Genomic DNA, 21762 nt, shown 5'->3' on the forward strand with positions numbered 1-21762 from the left:
GTCTGTGCATGTGTCAGACTTGTGCAGCAATGTGAGAGGCTGAGGGGCAAAGTGGCGGTTGGGAATGAGAACTGGCTGCACGCTGTTATTGGCTGGGGGTTAGACACCCACTGATGGCCCAAAAGCTCTTTGACCACGCCCTAAAACTTCCTGCAAACAGCAAAATAAGAAAAAGAGATTGGCATGGGGTACTTTCCATAAAATCATCTCTCAATGCAAATCAATGGTGAAGGCTATGTGATGATGTGGGGCTATTTTAATTCCAAAGGCCAAGGGAACTTTATCAGGATGCATTATCCTGGATCCATGAAATAACTGGCCTTTAAAAATAACAATCTGCCTGTCTCTATGGGAATTTAACATAGGGGTGTACTACTTATGCCCCCTGTATTTTAAGGAAGAACATTTATTTATTTACAATACATTATTCATTCACAAAGAAAACTGGTGTCCTTAAAGATTGGATTTTTCCTAATTTTTTTAATTAAGGCATTAAGATCAATTTCCAAAAGATGATTTTTGTATTCCCTTTTTTAGTGAACTTTAGCATGGGTGTCCTAATTTTTTCACATGACTGTACAGACACCACCACACACTTCTAGTGGGTCATAAGTAATGATTGAGATGATTGACTTTTTCTATATATTGTTTATAAGTAAATCCCTGCATATTATACTTTTAACTGATTAATAAGTCAGAAATTAATTGTCAGTTAATGGTTAAACGGTTAATTATTAACATCCCTAGCATGAGTCCATCTAAGGTGGCCTTATTTCTTTTGATATATTATTTTACTAGATTCCCATTTGTGACACAGCAAAAACAGATTGTAGAGTGTTAACTGCACTGGAAGACCTTCAGGGCTGTAAATGGCATGTTTACCTCCAGCAACAGCCTGATTACCCACACCTGAGCTTAATCAAGGAGCCAACTTTGCTCCGGTTCATTGGATCTAATGAGCAGCTGGTGATTTGTTGGGATACGCTTTACTTTGCATGTTCAAATTTGAGAAATTATCTTAGGTTGCTCTTTGATAATTCATTTATATATTTTGGTTTTTCATGATTTTGTTTTATTTTAATTAATCAACATTTCTGGCCATTCATTTGATAAATTGTAATTGTTTGCCATCCCTTTCCTTTCCAGTCTCATATCAACCTTATTAATCGCTGGGTTTAAATCAGCCCTTTTAATTCCCCAATAAATCAAAATAAGAACTCAGTCAGAGATGTATAAACAATTTGATCCGAACTTTCCAAAATTAATTTGAACCCTTTCTTAGTCTAATAGAAAGGTGTTGCCAGGTAAATGTTCTCCATTTAAACTCTGTTTTCCGAAAATAACTCTCTCTGTGCATGCTCACCCACTTGAGTTAAGTCAAAGACAAGGATGTACCACTCGCTCTTTTATTGTTTGTCATTCATGAACACTGCCTCCCACTTCGAGTGGTGCATCTTCCTGAGGAATCTTCGGACATGTTATATTTACTAGTTTCAGGAAGATAAACAGAAGGCTTGTCTTACGTTGATTTTTTCTAATAGTAGGATATTGTGATAAAACTCTGCTTCAGAGTAAAAATAAAGCTGTAAGCTAAAAACCTGCTGATGTGTTGTGATTCAAGTTTGCTTATTGGACATAGTGTTGCCATTCTTTCTTCGGCTTACTTTAAAGTAAACAAAAACTCATTGTATCTAGTATGTAAAGTTTGACAGCCAATCAGCATGGCCCTTTGAGAAAAATCGATAACACACACAAACATCCTGCAGGTGTGTGCAGAAGCTAGCGAATACAAGCTGTTGGAGTTAACGGCTGACCCACTGTGATGTTATTTTGCTGTTAATAGAAACTACAACATTAACACACTTCCTGCACCTGCTTCACACAGTAAAAGCCAGACTCATTCCTAACACCACATGCATGGCTATAGTTGTTCTCAACATCAGATGCTACATCTCGTTCATGGTAAGTATTTGTTGGAGAACATCTTCTGCGGTAAAAAAAAAAGTAAAGAACTAACACTGCACCAACTCTTGCTAATGTTTAACACATGCTGTGTTACCCAAGAGTTTCCACATATACCATCCATAATAAGGACAATAAGGTACTGTAATAGGGCAGCTGACCCTTCAAATAAGAAAATAATAATAATCAGTACCCTAAGAAACTGCTGAAAAACACCAGAGCCTACATATTACCCTGAATCCTTAAATTAGCCAACTCAGCAGGTTAAAGCTGTTATGTATTGTAACAATCAAAGTTGTCTGGAGTGGAACAGTGTAAACAGCTGAAGGCTCCAAAAGATTAAAGCAGTCTTGAACTAAACCATGTCAGATTACATTTCAAGTTCAATTATGTATTCATTCATAATAAGCATTACAGCTGGTAGTAGCGTGTCGTCTCAAAAGCACAACTTAAAACAATTGGGCAATGGTCGGCTGTAGATAATCATTGATGGCCCAGTGGCACCAAACGGCATGTCGGGGTCCTAATCCTTCAAAGAGGTAACAGTTCTGTTTTTTTCCAAGTCTCCTATCAGATGAAGGAGGGCAGAAAAGTAATGCAATATGGTGAATTTACTGGCTCTAAAATGGCTTGCGGGGCTACATCTGTCCGTGCTCAATAAATTGCTACGCCCAATTTGTAGATTATGCAATGTAGCCTGATATAAATTACATTTTGCAGTTGCACAATCGTTGTAATTAAAATGAAACACATTTAGAATATCACACTTAAATCAGCCAAAGGGCACAACCCCTAAAAAAAGACCTACAATCTAAATTTCTTTCCTTGGAGAATATATATGAATTAATCAATTCCTTCTTTAAAACAATTACAAAATGTTGCGTTGCTAAAGGCAGTGGCTGGCACACACTAAATGACCCATCAACCCAGAAATATCCTACGTAATATATCTCTGTGTTGGGCGCTTAACCTTCTTTTAACTTTTGCATTGAAAAGAGGCTGTCTTTGCACAAACATATTCTAAGCCTGATACTGTATACATCACATTTACATACAGAATATTCCAAGCATCTACTTTACATCTTAGCACCCACAGTTTTGCAGAATCATAAGGTTGGCCTTCATAGGCTCCTGGAGATCCACACACATCCCAGTGTTGAGCACCTGAAGCTTAGCGCTTGAATTTGTCCTTATTCACAGGAAACTAAATAACACAGGTCCTGCGTGTCTCACTAGTATTGTGTGAGCTCTGCCGAAAATTGAGCTTTAATGAGTATGTGATCTGGCACATGATGGGACTGTCTCAAGGCTCTTTGTTGGATCTCTACAGCTCAGGTTAGTAATTAATACACCCACTTGTGCATGGTGTCACACTGTCAGCATCAAAAGGACTGGCTACTTAAAATGAATTCATCTGAATCCAACAAACAATCTCAATATCAATGATGTTTTATTCTGTTAAGTCGTATACAGACTAGCATTAACTGGATGTATAAGGATGGATAAAAAACAAAGGGAAAAAAACAATAATAACAATAATAAAGATAGAAGATTGGCCAACTGAGATGCAAAACTAAATGGTCATGACTAATTTAAAGAAAATCACAGCTATCAGTGACTTTACACCTTCTGGTTACAGCAAGTTTGAATAACAAATGAAACCATAACTTATCACATAGCAACACCGTCAGCTATTCACGTGAGCCACGTAAATTTTAAACTATCTGCTGGAGTTGCTTCTTAGCGGAATGTCCTCACCCAGAAAACAGTCATAGAGGTTGACTGTGCAAGCAGCTTATATACCGATCCATATTTATGTTTGTCGTTAGGCTGCGACAACTAGTGGCCATAGTAGTTATCAAGGGGAAAAAGGAGCGAAGGTGGTTGGGGTGGTTAAATGAAGGGTCAAACAAACACAGGACTTTCACCAAGGAGGCTGGTGTTCGTGTCCCGTTTAAAATCAACGGTCACATTTTTAAATAACCGACTTTGTTACTGACCTAAGTGCATGACATAGTTACATCCGTGACTAATTTTAATCCAATCCCCTAAAACTGTGACTGTTGCGTTTAATTGAACGCTCACGTGACTCAAACCGCCACAGCGGTCACGTGTTACAAACGGCCACAATGCAGTATAATGCATAATGTTTCACAATGTTAAATGTCATATATGTCGTTTTGGGAGTCCTTGGCAATCGACTCAGTGTATCGTTTAGGTTTGTGTACAAGTTTTCCTCTCCTGTATGTTACACAATCTTACAATATATCTGAATATGACATGTTTCCCTCTGTAGCGGTGCTATATGCTCCCACTTATCAAGTCTTTAACAAATTCCATTTAACAATGAGATAGCAGAGGTACAAACTAAAATATCCCCTGATGGCATACTTAAGGCAAAGAGAAAAAGTGAAGGCACAGATGGTCTTTTAAAAGTCCTTGCTTTGATGGTAGAATCTCTGTGAAATAGCAAAAATGCTTTTATTCCTAATTCAAATGAATGTTTCTTAATTATGTTGATATCGGACTGAATGCAGGAAATTAAGGTAAGAAGCAGAGATGCACACTGAGTGACAGGTTGGAAAGAGGAAACCGACCATTACATTTATTGTGAGGTAAAGCTCACATCTAACATAGCCATAATTCGACCTGATTTCTCCTCCTCAAATCAAAAGGGCACAAGTTGCTATGGTAACTATAGTAAAGTAACGTATAGTGGCAAAGGTGCTTTTGGAAAATCCTGCAATCTCCTGTCATCCTCGAAAAATTGCTTTCATAGAATTGTGATAGTGTTGTGACGGGAATCAGCATTGTAAACGTGCCATCACTTTTTAAGAGTCACGGCTGAAAAGTAGAGCACCACAGCCACTCATGTAGCCGTGAGTTTCTGTGTTACACACTCATCCCCAGTACAATTATGGACAGTCCCATGGCACATTTGCAGCAACGGCAATGATATATAGAACTAATTAATTCTCCATTTATTTGAATGTGATCTCCGCTGTCTGGCTCCCTAAGTGATCAAGTGCCTTCATCTCTTCTATGGAGAATACAGTGAAGATGTTGCTGGCTAACATTAGCAACTGAATTGGAGGTTTCCATTTTGCATAATTCTTTACATCGATGATCATTTATTGTAATGAACAAATTATAGATAGTTGTTAAGGTAAATGTGATGATGATGATGCACCAATAAAATTGATTAATGCAAATAGAAATCTTTATCCTAAACTATAAGATTCAAAAATGTGTTTCAGTCATTCAAACTGCATTAGACAAAAACATTTGGCCGATTATATTAGCTAAAAAGACACCATAATCAATATGGCTGATAACTCTTCTTCAGGCTGTTTTTACAGCAGCTTACTTTAAATCACCTAATAAAACAGTACAGTATGTAGCCAAAGCATAGATGTTGTGTGTGTGAATGAATAAATGAAAGTTTTAAATAATGAATAAATTAAAGTTGAAAGACTAATTAAACTAACTAGATTCAGCAGATACATACACCACCATACTCTGCAGCAGATGTTTTAAGTAGCCGATTAACTACAAACCTCCAGTTGTTGACCAATTGGAAGCTGCTTATCAAAAGGCTCAGATGAGAATTCAGTGAGTCATTTGAATAATTTAAAAAGCTAACGTTACATTGTTAAATGAAAGTTGTTGTTGTTTTTACAACAGACTATGACCTAAATGGTTTCTGTTATTCTGATAGTGTAAAGCTGTGTTTCGCTATTTCAATTTATCTGCTACCAATATTGTTGCTGTCACAACTCCCCTTAATCTTCCATTATGTTAACTATTAGGCTACATTTACTGATCTACCGGACTGCTGGAAAATTAAGACAGTTTAGTAGCCTCTCAGCCGTTGCTCACAGGTTGCTCGTCTTATTTTTTTTTTATTAAAGGTGCAATATGTAATATTGTATGTAATACTGGCAGCTAGCGGTTAAAATAGTTACTGCACTACCAATTCAAAATACTGGAGAGTCGTTTCCCCCGCCCCCTCCTGCCCAGACTCGAAGTTCACGTTGGTTGCCAGGCTGAGACTGCAGCATTCCCAACAATGTTGCTAGACGCTTTTCTCACATAGCCAGACATTACTCCACAGCACAGCGGAGTAGCTAACGGTAGATGCTAGTCTCACATAGCCAGACATTACTCCACAGCACAGGGGAGTAGCTAACGGTAGATGCTAGTCTCACATAGCCAGACATTACTCCACAGCACAGGGGAGTAGCTAACGGTAGATGCTAGTCTCACATAGCCAGACATTACTCCACAGCACAGCCGAGTAGCTAACGGTAGATGCTAGTCTCACATAGCCAGACATTACTCCACAGCACAGCGGAGTAGCTAACGGTAGATGCTAGTCTCACATAGCCAGACATTACTCCACAGCACAGCGGAGTAGCTAACGGTAGATGCTAGTCTCACATAGCCAGACATTACTCCACAGCACAGCTGAGTAGCTAACGGTAGATGCTGGCTATATTGACAGTCATAAAAGCCCGTGCTCACGCGGAGCTCTGTAACCAACTGACAGACACACTTTTTCGGCTTAAAATTACAGTATGAACCGCTAAAAACACAACAACCTCACTGTCCTCTCCACACGCCAGTCAGGCACACTTCCTCGGCTTAGAATTACAATACGAAACGCTAAAAATACCACTACCTTGCCGACGGAACACACTTCATTGGTTTAGAATTACGGCAACAATCGCTAAACACACTGCAAACTCACAGTCCTCTCTTTCCGATTTACAGCCCCCCTCTCGTGGTTTAAAATAACTCACCGTTGTCGGCCGCTGAAGAGGCTACACGCTGTAAACAGCCATGGGCTGCTTGCCTGGTCCTCCCGGTAACGTTAACAGTTAGGAGGGTTAGCATAACGGCGTTAGCCAGGACCAGTCGGGATCACTTTACTGGCTATGTTTCAATTGTTTTTGCGAGTAACCAACTCGGGTACTCTAACTATATAATTCAATGTGAGTACACAAATGTTGAAATGACAAAAAATGCCCATCCCTAGTAGCTGTGATAAATTAGCCTGAAGCTAATGCTTACCTGTTCAGGAGAAAATAAGCAAACTCTGCGTCCTTTTGGGCTCTAAGCTGTCTCCATCTTTCAAATACATCTCCAATATTTACCAGGGGGTTGTTACGTCTCTGGTCACGCAACTGTTAGAAACATGCTGTTTTCTTTTTTTTTATGTCATGTAGAATCTATCTCCGTTGATCCTGTTCGTTTGTTTGCTGCTTTCATGGCTGTACTACCGTTACAGCTGTAGCGTGCTGGGTTTGCGTTTTTACAGGTATATCTGGCAACCCGGCCTGCCTGTCAAACTGGGCCGTTGATAACAACACACAGATCAAAACATAAACATAAATTCCGTCACGGAATGTAAATTTCAAAAAGAAAAAATACTGACATTAGCATTGTTGTCAGAAAAGATAGTATTTCAGTTTAACACGTTTCCTTAATATCTGATGAGGCATTGGTGTCATTTTTGGATTTATTACATTACAAATATTACATATTGGACCTTTAAGGGCTAATCATTGTGAGAGACGTTACAAGGAAGGGTGAACTTTGACTTGTAAATTAAAATGTCAACCATGTGAAGAAACAACTGTGCATATTGAAATAACGGCCAGAGCTACCTTGAAATGCAGAACAATAATTTAAAATCTGAGAAATACCATCACAGCACAAAGTAATGTTTTTGTAATATTATTCAGTTTTTTTTAAGGATCACTGCAGCCATGATGTTACCCACAGCAAGCTGACAGCTGATAAGGAAACTGTGTCAAATCAAACCTCAGCATTCCCCACACAATAGTAGCTTTGAATAAATGCTTCATTGGGCAGCTTGCTTTTCTTTATTTCCTGTAAAATGCGTCAGTGCTTCCGTCTTATCTCAATGACTAATGAAGTTTCACATCATGCTAATATCTGGAGGACATTTTACTGGTTTTCAGTCCTACATTTGTAAAAGCATGTATTCTATTTACTGACATTCCTGTAGAATATGATGCCGTTTTTTGTATAATATTGCCAGTTTACACATGGGTCATTCACTTTCTGTACAGTCAATCTATCAGATTTTCATCAGAAAGTCACTGGTAGAAAACATAAAAGCACTAAACATCAACCATTATCTAGCCTATTCATATGAGTGCCGTTATGTCATGGCATTATAGAACGATATTGAGGAAATTATTCTACATCTCCCACACTTTAGTAGAATAAATCCAGTGTTTGTCACACGCCGATGAACACGGAGGTACTGCACAAGCACAGCTAAGCACAGCAGCCCTGTTAGTTGTATTCTGACAGATACCACCATACACATTTCATCTCTCGGGAGAAAGGAGGCATTAAAGTGGAACGTACTGTAGCAACTCATGAGTCTGCAGGATGCATGACTTAGTACTGTAAGAAAGGTTACCCTAAAACAATCCTCCTCCTATTAATGTACAGCACAGCATCTCTGCTTTCTTTTAAAAAAATGCCCACTGGGTTGCAAAAGATGCCCCTTTGCATTTTCATCATGAAGGCACTAAGAAGGGATTGACTAAAAAATAAATATCTGATCATTATTGAGTAGTATTTTGACCTGAGGGGTTACGGGTTATGGATTCAAAAACTGGTTTGGTTCAGTCTGTCACATGAGCCAAACTAAATCTTACTCATCTGATGCTTTGTTAAGATGGGTGAAAAGGAAAATCCCAATAAAAACATATGAATCATGCAGCAACACAGGGTTTAGGATCTAATAAATATAATGTGCAAGGATGTTGCATGTTCTTTGTTTTAGGACATGCTTTTACAAGAAGCTGAGAAGCCATTTGACATTAACGAGCTGGCAAAGAGGATTGTTAACCAACAGGGCCTAAAGACATTTTTTATTAGGGTTAAAGATCAAAATGTAACAAGGTAATTACACATAATCAGGTATAATAACAAATTACGTGAAAAAAATTCATTGATCTCTCGAGGTGCCTTTGATTTCTGTCGACACTACTGATGCTGGCCCAGAGTTACTCTGTTATGTCTTTGGAGGTTTGACTTATTAAGATACCACAGACAAAGAAAAAGACTTGTTAAGAAAGGTTTGGGCTCCAATGAATTTTAAGTGGGTAAAAAAACTAAAAAACACCCCCAACTTATTCTTTAGGGGATAAATGCCCTGTCTGAGGTAATGAGAAACAGAATTAAATGTAGAGTACAAAAGAGACTGGGAGTGAGAAGCTCTCTCATGCTATTGCTGGGTTTTCCCTACCATAATAAGGCTTAGCTGCAGCACCCAAGCCATTTTGGGCACGACCTAAGCTGAATAAATGTGAGCATGAAAACTACCTAAAAGACTTTTCTCAATTCTAATGACTGTAAGTTGGTCCCCAGTGGACTTCTTTAACAAGTTTGGTCTTTAAGTTTTTTGAGTGTAATTTATGTTTTCTCTGCTCTAGCTTTTCCAACATTTTAGACACAGATACAGTGCCATACACTGTCTGCCACACACAGAATTGTTTACTAGCGAAACCATAATCAAAACATGTCATAAAACGAATCATATTATTTGACTCCCTGAACCTGAAGGTCAGAAGTGCATCAGTAATTTCAGCTAATCTTTCAATTTTTACTATCAGCATGATGCAGATATCGCCTGAGACCCTGTATTTGACTCCCCTGAAACCGCATAGCCCGTTTTACACCTTCATCCCACTAATCTGTCTAAAGCATGAGATTGTTAGACGTTCATAAGATTACAAAAATCTAAGGGTGTTGTGCTTCATCATGGCCCTGGAAGATAAGGCCCTTTACTGTCACATAAAATCAGGAGCTGCCTACTGAAAAACACTCCATCCCCAGGCTATTCCCTACCATCACCATCATCACTACTCTCTCCACACCATCTCCAAACACTTGGTGTTCACTTCACTGACAAACTAGTTCCAAAGACAAATCAAACCTACTTCAGTACCACATTTTAACACGAGTAACGTGACTGATGTAGAAATCCTTTGTAGGGCTGCAACTAAAGATTATTTTCATTGTCGATAAATCTGTCGATTATTTTCTCGATTAATGGATTAGTTGTTTGCTCTCTAAAATGTCAGAAAATTGTGACAAATGTGGATCAGTGTTTCCCGAAGCCCAAGATGACATCCTCAAATGTTTTGAGGACAACTCAAAAGATATTCAGTTTAATGTCACAGAGGAGAGAAGAAACCGGAAAATATTCACATAACAAACTGGAATCATAAATATTTTCATATAAAATCTCTCAAACCGATTATCAAAAAAGTTGGCAATTAATTTAAATTACAAGAGTGACAAGTAATCGATTAATCTTTTCAGCCCTAATCCTTTGTGTAAAGGGTGCTATGTTACAATTTTTTTATATTAGAGGCAACGGTTGTTATGTCCCAATAGATCGTAATATCTTAACAAATACTGACCACGTTTTCATGTGTGAGCTTTTCTTTTTTCAAATACTACTCAAAATCCCACAGCCTCGTTACATAAATGCAATTAATAAACGTTTTCCCAACCACGCATTTCAGCTGTGGCACATGAGCCTGCAGGTATCTGCAGATGACTTGCTCACAGTTAACACAATGAGGACAGCACAAAGACAAACAGATAAAGGGACTGCATAATTAACCAACCCCAGGCTGTGGGACATAGTAGCCAACCAAAACAAGTTATTTCAGCCATTTAGATCAGCTGCTAACTATCAAAGCAACTGTACACTGCAAATAAATCAAGAGAGAAGAGCCGCACGTTGATGCTGTCATGTCACTCATTTTAATTAGATTACTGCTTAACATATGTACACATTTTCCGTGGTGCAAGGATTTATTGTATAAAAATCTGCTGGCTGCATCACAAGAGCAAGATCAGAGCACTGACAAAAATACAAGATTAAGGATAGGAGACTGAAACTGCTTTCCATCAGAAGGATGCAACACTGTAATCAAATTAGCAGTGCTTCTTATGTAGTTCGCACATGCTTCGGTATGGCAAGATCAGCGTGACTTGAGATTGTCGGTTTGATTCATTGGACATCAAATCCAAGTCATTCATAACAGTGACAAGTGGAGTGGAGGAGGGTGCTGAAAGTCAGTCTTTCTTACGCAGATGCTTCTGAGCAATTATATAAATTAAGTTGTCAGATGGGTCCTGGGGGACGTTTGTCTTCCCGGCTCTGCGAGACCAGCAGTGGGCCTCCTTTACAAAGTGCTAGATAGGAGGGAAGCCAATGAAAGGTTAGCCACTGTCAAGATTGCCAACATTCCTTAAAAAGAAAGTCCATAATCTAGCAAATGCATGTCATCTCAAATCTTACCAGGGAAAGAGGCCCAGGACCTACATTCTTAGTCACTGTTGTGTTTTGAGAGCAAAGTTGCACACTTGCATTCTCTGGACAGTGAAAAAAAATGTTGTTTACAGATTTCAGGATGCTCAGCAACTTCCCAACACTTCTTAGCATCACTTGTGTCACCATAGAGGAATACACACATAGTGCTCTGTATACTGTAAAGCCTGTGCCACTGCCTTTGAATATATTTGCAAACAACGTAAGAAAAACACACGAGGGACATGTTGAGTACAAAGTGTAATCTGCATGACATTTTTTGTCCATTTTCCTTTTATTAGTCTCAGATTTGTAAGTGAAAATAGGACTCCCTTGGGTGCCAATGTTTTACTGAGACAGTTTCTATCCATAGCCTCTCTTGTCACTGCTTGTGTGCATTTTTCTCAAGTGTCCCAAGGGCCTTTCAGGCCTTGCCTCCACCAGAGTCGTCATTTTCAATTAGCTATACTGTAAATCCATGTCCGTTGGCTCTCGTCAATAATGATTTCATTTAAGAAGATGGGACAGCTGTAACTTTAAGACATATTCAATTTTCAATCAAGGTTAGCCAATCTACCAATTTGCATTTCATCTCACACCTGCGGTGGATTTACAAACATTTTACAGCATGTATTGCAAGCAAATAAACTGATTTACATCCGATAAGGATAGGGGTAACCTCTAATTCATGCCAAGTAAAACAGGCCCAGCTGTTCATTCCCTCCATCTATTCCCCTGATATGCAGGTGAATGCAGGTGAAGCTCCTTGTGATTAGGACTATGCCAGGCGACTTTAACTATACATCTCTTGGGGAGATTAACCATTTTCAGATGATCTCAGGAAATTAAACTAAGCAGTGTAGTGGGCTGATATAAAAACCGTTTAAGCACATTAGGTCTCATGTAATATATATATCTAGATTAACATTATGGCAAATTATGGCCCATTTGAAATCACAAGCATGCCTTGCAAGGCTTCCATCATTAAGTCTTAATGGATGCTGTACTGTATAACACTAACAGGAAATCGTGGCAGCATTAGACTGTGACGTAGGTTACAAGATGTTAACACTGATTTACGGCCGCATAGGTAAGATCCAAAGAAATAGTTATATTGCTGTAAATTATGGACAGACCTTTAATATTTGTTGCATGGTAACATAGTGTATGTTAAGCACTCCAGAGTCAAACAGGCTCCTATTCTTTAATTAAAGTGTTAGCTTATACTGTGCCTGCCTGTACAGTGAAATGATTTACTGGTTGATGTCAGTACAAAATAACCTGACAAAAAGTCAAGAGAGCAGTATGTGTAAGTAAAAAAAACAAAAAAACAATGATTTTCCTGACTCTGCAACAATTTCTTTAAATAGTCGCAAAATTGAATATTGATTGCGTCCATGTAGCAAAACAATATAAAACAACTACAGTACAGTACATGTGACATAACCTCAGAAGATGTGCTCAACTCACAATCCTTCAAAGAATGTGAATGGAATTGTGCTTGAAGCAAGAAAAGACTGAGTAGGCTACTTTTCTCTGTGCATGTCCCACTCTCACTTACACACTTACTGTACATATACACCACATATGTAACTCAACCTGGCGATCAGGACCCACCACATGCAACACGAGAATTTTGAGCAGCACAATTCATAGAATACAAGAAAACAGATATTTCTTCCGTAGAAACAAATTACTATCACATTTTCTCCTCTTATTGTTGAACATTTCTATAAGCCACATGTTGGAATTGTACAGTACATCTGTCATGTTCTCTGATGCCATTTACATCAGTGATGTTTGATCAGCAGTGTTTCCTAGGGTTGGGCCATATGGAGAAAATCAAATATGATATTCTTGACCCAATACCTCGATATCTATATTGCAACGATATTGTAGGGTTGACAATTAGTGCTTTCACAAAACATTTTCACAATTAATATAATATTAATTAGGGCTGCCACCTCTTAGTTGATTTTTTATGCTTATTCATGCTTAATTACTCATTTCTAAGAAACTTCTGAGCACATTTATGGTAAACACAAGATTTAAAGTGGTGCTTTTGCAGGATTAATTGTGAAGAAACTCAGTTTTACAGATGGTTAATTAACTATATTTATATTGTGCTTTTCTAGTCTTAACCACCTCTCAAAGCGCAGAGCTCTGTCAATTAAATCAACTAATCAATTAGTCGACAAAATTGTATAAGTGTTACTCGACTAAGAATATCTTTAGTCGAGGACAGCCCTAATATTAATCCAATAATGTGGCTATATAATGACTAACTAAGTAAAGGCAAATAATAGCTACAACAGTCTGGTAAGTTCAGAAAATAGCATCACGTTACTTTAATGCAGCCTTTAAAACCAGGAAAAGACAACACTTATGTTATATGTCATACTATAATCTAAAATGATATCTAGTCTCATATGACGAGATCCATATAATATCAATCTATATTGCCCAGCCCTAATGTTTCCAAAGTACAACTATATTTGAGTCAAATTCTGGAGAGACCAAACAAAGCATGCATACATTGGTTTTGGTATTTTTAGAAATGGAAACTGGTCCAAAGGTTTGTAGTTTAAATCTTCAGGAGTCTTGGATATTGTAGTAACATACTTAGTGGATTTAAAATTAGATACTGGCCTTAAAATAATATGATGTTGCTCCTAAGTGTCTCTAAAAGCAGCAGGGGGATTCACTGACAGCAGACACACTTTTAAAGGTTGTATTTTCCTCTGGCAGACTCTATTCTATCTGCCAACATTTGGCTAATTGCTGTCATTTAAAAGAAAGTCACATCAACTTCGAGAATAAATTGGAAATAATATTCCTAATTGAATAATGGCTTAATAATACCACATGCTCTCTGAGCAGCCTCCAAAAACAGTCCTGGAAAAGCCAAATCAATAAGATCAAACAAGAGTCTGCGCGCCCCCAAGCCATGATGCACAACTCGACTGTCACCAGCACAGTCAGATGAGAGCATTATACTAAACATTCAACCGCAGCAAAGCCACAAAATTAGAGTTTGAGAAATTTGCATATCTCTGATTAGATAAATCCTGTGGGTCTACTTGTGTGGTAAGTGGTTTGTTAGATGCCTCCTGCTCTGCTAACCTAAAGATGCACTTCCAAAAAACTAAAAAAGACCTGCCTCTGCCCTTACAGGGGAGCTCTCTTCTTTCACAAATTATGTTCATGGATCCTTTTAAGCTCCTATCAAAAGCAGCTTGACCTCAAACCCACTTTTGTATTTAACACATTTCAAAGTCTCTCTTTTTTTAAGGCTGTTGATGGTTCAGTGTATGACACCTTTAATTTGAGCACAAACCTGAAAAGGTTATTCCCCTTAGGCATAATACACAGCATGTTTAATTGTAACACTTTGTGGTGTGTTTGGGCATATTGACACTCTCCATCGCCCACATGCTTAATTTGGACTCCACTCCTTATGAAAAGCCAGAAGTTATTGAAACAACATGGGGAGAAATAACCCAGACTGAAGAGCATGAGGCTGTCAATCAAAACCACATGAACTTTGATATCTAGCTAAATGACACCATCCAAAAATATTCAGCTCTTTTTAGGTGGAATTATTAATACTATTATCACGAGCATTGTCAGCAGAACTCTCTTTGAACAACCTGTGTTCACCCATACAGCTGCAGCTACATTAACGTTACAACATGAACAAAACAAATGGAAAGCCGAAAGTAAAATACTTTACTCACGGAAATAAAATTAAAAAAAGTCGCCCCTCGTCTCTTTTGCTCTTCTCTCCCAGGTTATCCTGGTTGTGGTGACCGCCGTAGTGATCTCTCCCTCCCGACCCAAACAGCGGAATGGCAGCGGTATTAAGAATATCAAGTCCGGGTCCTCGTCTCTGTCGCTCTATCTGGTTAGCCAGCGTAAACAGTACATCCTCAAGTACAAAAATACGAATTCATAGACATTCTTTCTTTCGGTGTCCAGCGCTTTCCCCTTCGAGCGAAACCAAACCTTTTCTTCCACTTTAGGGAGCTTACTGCCGGGGCTGTGCGTCGTGGTGGACGGAGCTTTGGTGTAACGTTGGTCTCTTCTCAGTCAGCCTCCACCGCTGCAGCCGGCTGAGGCTCGTTCTGCTGTGCAGCATCCCCTCTCACTGGTGCTGAGGAAAAAAGGTGGCCCTCAGTTAGTTAGAAGGAGTGGCATCATTTTCTGCCACTGCGTAACGTTGGTTATCCTTGTCTAAATGTGTCTGTTTGTTTGTTTGTTTCTTTGCGGGTTGTTGCCGTTCTGAAAAGGCAGAATAGCTAACGTTAGTAAAGTTGGTTTAACGAAAGGAGTAAAAACAATAACGTTACCTGTGCTGTGTGCAAAAAGCACATTTCCACTATAGCAGGTGCAGGCAACAAGGCTGATTTTGGCTGTTTTGACAACCAATTTTAGCACGTTACTTTGGAGAGAAGGACATGAACTGCTAAAATTATAGTTAGACTAACGTTATCATCTGCAGCGATAACTGTTACTGCTGTGATTTTTTTTAGCAAGCTTGTTCAGTATTTATTAATCAAAATTGTTTAGAGTTGTTAAAAACAACCAAGCATTTTAGGGACTATTCGTTATTTATTTATGAGGCCACCGGAGGAGTTTTGGGAACTTTAGTTAAAATAAACATGACCCTACCCTCGCCAGTAATAGTTTCTCCCCAAATAGTTTATCGACATCTTCTGCATTTGTTTGCGTTTAGCAAAAATATACAGATTAGTTTAGATTTTTACATCAACAACATGTGAGGTTATACCTCTGCTTTCTAATCTGACGCATCCCACTCCTCTGTTATGGTGTGGTGGCCATTTCAGTAGATTAACTCACTAACGTTGTTGTGGAAACACAATAAGCATGGAAACTAAATGCACACTTCCTGCATTACTGCATTACCTCCAGTAAACTAGTATGCACATGAAACAAAACAATAAAACATTGAGACCATTCAGCAAAGGACACTGGGTAACATTCAACACACAAACTGGTTGCTATGGACTCCTCACTATGGCTTCCTCCACTTCGCAGTTTAAACAAAGTGGAATAAACGTAATTCCAAATCTACACAAAACCCGCAATCAATTAGTAAGCTGACATCACATGTGGCATTTAGGAAACCTTTATTGCAACCTTGGCACGGTAAGATGTCCAGACTAGCAACATTCATTTTCGTTTTTATATATATTTTCATGAGATATTTTTTTTTTTACAAAAGCAGTATATAAAATCAGATGTATTACCTACCACCATTTAGTTGTTTTGTGTTATTTAGCTAAGATATTTATTTTAAATATCTGGTCATGCCATTATTCCACTCATTTTTTTAAAACAATGCAATTACCCGTTTCAGCCACTTGTTCCTATTTGAAAACGTTTTTTCCAGTTGGGTTAAAACTATTTAACGTTAGCTACCGTTTCAGACAAAATTGATTAAGGTAGTCACAGTGCATATGTATAGACCTCTGCCCATTGACTATAATAACGCGTGTCCCTTCAGTGGTCACAGTACGTAACTACATCTCTGTCGATTTTGAAAAAGTTCCCCTTGGTCAGTCCCCATTGCAGTGGCCACAGTGCATAACTGCAAGTGTGTTGTATTTATTTTAAAGGTATTAAGCGAAAGTTCTACTATTCATTATTGGGTCTGTCTGACTGTTTACACTTGTGTGCACTGAACATTGTGACTTAATGTGACCTTTTTCCAATCATCATGTCTTTGTTTCCTTTCAAATGATATTGACAAGCTGTTCACCACAAACTAACTTCTATTAGTGTGAAGGTGACAAGTAGGGGTTTGTTGTCTTGCACAGAGATATTTTGACAGGATGAGTATCTATTAATGGTCAGTGGTCGCTATTGGCCGCAGATCCAATCTTTACTAATCAATAGGCCGCTTTACTACCTAATTGAGGTTCAGAATCAGATTGGAAAGGACTTTTGTTTGAAGCTTGAGACACTTAGTTCAGCTTTTTTCTTCTTTGTTGTTCCATTTGTAGCCTGCCTATTGAATTATTTGTTTATTTTGAAGCAGCTCTCTCATGCTCTTATTCAATACTATGTTCATTTTTCATTTAGAGACTAGAAATAGTAAGAAATGTTAAATAAAAGGGTGAATATATTGGCGAACCACCAGACTGATAATGTGAACATAATTAATATATAGCCTAACATGAAAGAAAATGAGTTGTATTATTTCCATCTGTTGGATTACCTGTTTGTACTGTACATTGGCATAAATAGTTGTGTAAAGCTTAAAAGGTGGGATGTTTTCTGTCAATTAAATTAAGTATGGACAAGATTAAGGTTTTATGTTCAGTCCAGTGTGAAGCAGCACAAAAACTCTATGTATTTTATCCTTTATGATGAATTTATTAATTGTGTTTAGTCATCTGCATTCAGAAGAAATGAATGTGTGTCATGCAGCCAACCTCTTAACAGAACATTAATGGTACTAGACTGGGGAGTATAGATTAGTTCCTTCTGTTTCACGTGTCAGTTACATAGCTCATATTGCCACCCTCTGCTGTGAGTCTTTGACTGACAATATGGAGCTAACAGCCTATCTCTATCCTCCATCATTAATTAAACAGTGCCCATGACTGAGTGCTCTTCCTATTGCACAATTGATCCATTCCAATGCTTGTAGCTTTTATCAGCTCGCTGACATCTTTTTAAAAGCAGTCTTTTAAGAGTCCTTTTAACAGCGTTGATTGTTGGCATTGATATCATTTGGAGAGCTTTGCTTCTAGTATGCACAGTGAAATATATTTCACAGGACGGGAATATTATCTTGGATGTCTGTTAGCTTAAGCTTAGTAGTTTTGGGCTCTGCCCACCAGTGCTGAGTAATGTTTTAGATTCAACGGATATGGTGTATTCAATTTGTTTTGTACTTTAAAACTACATGGCAGGAAAATGTTATCTTTTCAACACAGTGAATATATACTATACAATTATCTCTAATGCAGTGGCATCCTTTCAGCAGAGCAGTCCTCTTCCCACATGCAAAAATGACAAAAGAAAAGGTCCTGAAGCAATAAACACAAGCAGTCAATTAATAATTATGAACTCGGTTCTGTCTCAAACGCTATGTTTTGACTCTACAGTAATATATTTGGGATGGAGTACATTATTGTGAAGCTTTACAATGTGGATAAAACTGTAAAAACAACAGTATTTACACATTCAGGAGCCAGATTCAGTGGATGGATTTCTTTCTGAGTTTTCTGCAGCTGATTTATGTTGCTGGTCCACCTACCTTACGTCCAATTAAGATAAGGTGTAATTAAACCAAAGATAAATCAGAAACATGCTCCTTAAAGCCATATGTTAAAAGCACCACTAATCACATGAATTTGTTAACCAGGCAACAGGAATACGATACCAAGCCTGCGATACCAAGAGTCCACTGCAGCATCTTTTTTTTAGATGAAAACTTGCTATATTGCCTGTGAGATGGGATTTGTTTGCAGTATACTGCAGGCTTTAGACTGTCATGGTGACCATAATACCTGAGAGCTTGAATCAAAGTTTTTATGAGGAAGTAAATCTGGATTGTCTGTAGATGTTGCTGTAACTCATTTGCAGTTAGGCTAGTTGTTGTAATTGGGCCAACCACACTACCTAAGCTGAGCGCCGCTATGTTGGAGTTTACCCCGGTGGACGAGAGGGTCGCCTCCCTACGCCTGCGGGTTGTGGGGGGGGAAAACTCTGACTGTTGTTTGTGCATATGCACCAAACAAGAGTTTGGAGTATTCGGCCTTCTTGGAGACCTTGAGTGGAGTCCTGTATGGGGGACTCCATAGTTCTGCTGGGGGACTTCAACGCACACGTGGGCAATGATGGAGACACATGGAGAGGCGTGATTGGGAGGAACGGCCTCCCTGATCTAAACCAGAGTGGTTGTTTGTTGTTGGACTTCTGTGCTAGTCATGGATTGTCTATAACAAACACCATGTTCAAACATAGGGATGCTCGTAAGTGTACTTGGTACCAGAGCACCCTAGGCACAAAGGTCAATGATCGATTTTATAATTGTTTCATCTGATCTGAGGCCGTGTGTTTTGGACACTCGGGTGAAGAGAGGGGCGGATCTGTCAACTGATCACCATCTAGTGGTGAGTTGGGTCAGGGGGAAGACTCTGGACAGACCTGGTAAGCCCAAACGGGTAGTGCGGGTAAATTGGGAACGTCTGGAGGAGGCCCCTGTCCGACAGACTTTCAACTCACACCTCCGGCGGAGCTTTTCGTGCATCCCTATGGAAGCTGGGGGCATTGAACCCGAGTGGACAATGTTCAAAGTTTCCATTGCTGAAGCCGCGGCTAGGAGCTGTGGTCTTAGGGTCTTAGGTGCCTCAAGGGGCGGTAACCCACGAACACCGTGGTGGACACCGGTGGTCAGGGAAGCTGTCCGACTGAAGAAGGAGTCTTTTCGGGATATGTTATCCCAGAGGACTCCGGAGGCAGTTGCAAGGTACCGAGGGGCCCGAAGGTACCTAAGGTACCTAAGGTACCTTCGGAACTTAGGTACTACCTAAAAAATGTTAGACTACTGTATATAATGACATACTAAATGGAGTAAAGGACACATTTAGCGAAGCTCCCATGCTGATTTTACACAAAGGTATCCCTCTACCCCTTGTCTGATCTGCCTTTTCTTTCCTCTCTTGAACATTGTAATCAACTGTGAACACGTAATTAACATAATTACAAGGATTATAGTAAACAAGAAAGCTTAAACTTTCACTGTTATAGTTTAGTAAGGTCCCAAAAAAACTCCTCCAAAATGAAGAAAATTACAACATGTTGGTGGTAAGAACACAGCAGTCACACATAATTAGAGAGGTGGTACTCTTCAGCAAGAAAATTATTAGAAATTATGGCCTGACAAACACGTGTGGACATGAGTTGTATGACAGGATGCAGGACTTTCTAAACTGTTAGCCAAACTTTATATGACGTTGGCGGGTAAAATCTGTGAGCTGTTGAAAAAACGGAGGAAACTAAAATTTCCAACACAACCCATCATTTCAATTTTATGTAGGCTCACTAGAAGACCACTAGAGTACGTAAAGTTTATCTATATAGCACTTATGACAGACAGAATCACAAAGTGTTTTACAGGCAAAATAAATAATTTCATTAAAACAAATTGATAATCATTATAAACTACAAAAAAGTAAATCACAATAAATCACAAAGGTGTAAAGTACATAGCAATACAGTCAACAATGTGACTAAACCAATGCCTGACTAAAAAGATGCATCTTTTAGCTGCTTTTCTAAAAATATTAACAGAGGCCATCACTCTTAAAACATGAGGCAAAGCATTCCACAGTGCAGAAGCCTCTGTTTCAACAGCTCTGTCACCTCTAGTCATCAGCTAAACAGTGAAGCTCACTTTCTGAATGGTGGACTTGTCTTGTGTACTGTTGAGCAGATGAATGGAACTGTATAAAGGTTTAAATTGTCCTCCTTTATAATAGATGCACCTTATTCCAAACTGGAATAGCGCTCTGAGAGCATCCAGTCCTAAAGGTTACTGTAGCGGTGTCATATAGGAATCAACAGCACGTCTGCAACAGCTGTCTGATCCGTCATATCGCTTGGCAGAACCTGTTCTTTACATAATCTTCCTTCACTCAAGTCTGTCTCATTCTGTCAGTGTGGGAATGAACACTTTCACACTTCTAAAGACGCAAGTATCTGACATCTACGGTTTGCAAGGTGGTGTGTGATGTTGCAGCTGACTGAATCCTAATTTCCCAAGAAAAGGCTAAGGAGATGGCAATCCTCAGCATTTGAGCAAACACAGCACTAGTATCCACGAACAAAACGTCTTAATTTATCTTCATTACACACCCCTGAGAGCTGTGTTGTGCTACACTGCTCTCCACTTCACTACTGCACAGGCTGCTGCACCAACTTCTGATTCCAACATGGAAAGATAGCATTTATCTTTGATGCAATTTAATGAAATGTATGTTTATATATTATACATTTCTGTTTAATTAATATATGGATGATATTTAAGTTAATTTAGTAAGTTAAGATAGAAAGTGTGTTTTATTATTGCTGATGTAAGTCTTGCATCTGTCTGGCGTTCACAGTCTCTGGCTTATACGTATAAATATAAGGAAAGCATTAAGGTACTAGTACAGATGGTGAGTTTTACATTAACATGCTTAGCAAATTTAAGCAATTTATATTTATTGCTCAGCAGATGCTGACTAGATAGATGTGGTAAATTATAATTTGGTTGGTGGACTGATTCTTTTCATTACTGGTAACACCAACATCTGCTGGGTATAGTGCTTATGTATGCAAAGGGAGTGCAAGAAGTCTCACTGAGGGATGAAATATTTAAAGTCTATTTAAAGCAAGTGTGTGGGGCGGAGAGA

The 21762-nt window shown here is 38.8% G+C and overlaps 1 protein-coding gene across 2 annotated transcripts in view; it reads right to left on the reverse strand.

Annotated features, from left to right (window-relative positions):
- The window catches only part of cntn5 (contactin 5), a 137870-nt gene extending 122103 nt beyond the window's left edge, over positions 1-15767 (reverse strand). For both annotated transcript variants that reach the window (XM_028574571.1, XM_028574570.1), the window contains exons 1-2: positions 15682-15767; positions 15070-15485 (exon numbers count right to left, since the gene is read on the reverse strand). The gene's annotated coding sequence lies outside the window, so the exon portion shown is untranslated. The remainder of the gene's footprint in view (positions 1-15069; positions 15486-15681) is intronic.
- Between the last annotated feature and the right edge of the window lie 5995 nt (positions 15768-21762).

The sequence above is a fragment of the Perca flavescens genome, chromosome 3 (assembly GCF_004354835.1).
Source record: "Perca flavescens isolate YP-PL-M2 chromosome 3, PFLA_1.0, whole genome shotgun sequence".
In the NCBI taxonomy this organism is placed as follows: domain Eukaryota; kingdom Metazoa; phylum Chordata; class Actinopteri; order Perciformes; family Percidae; genus Perca; species Perca flavescens.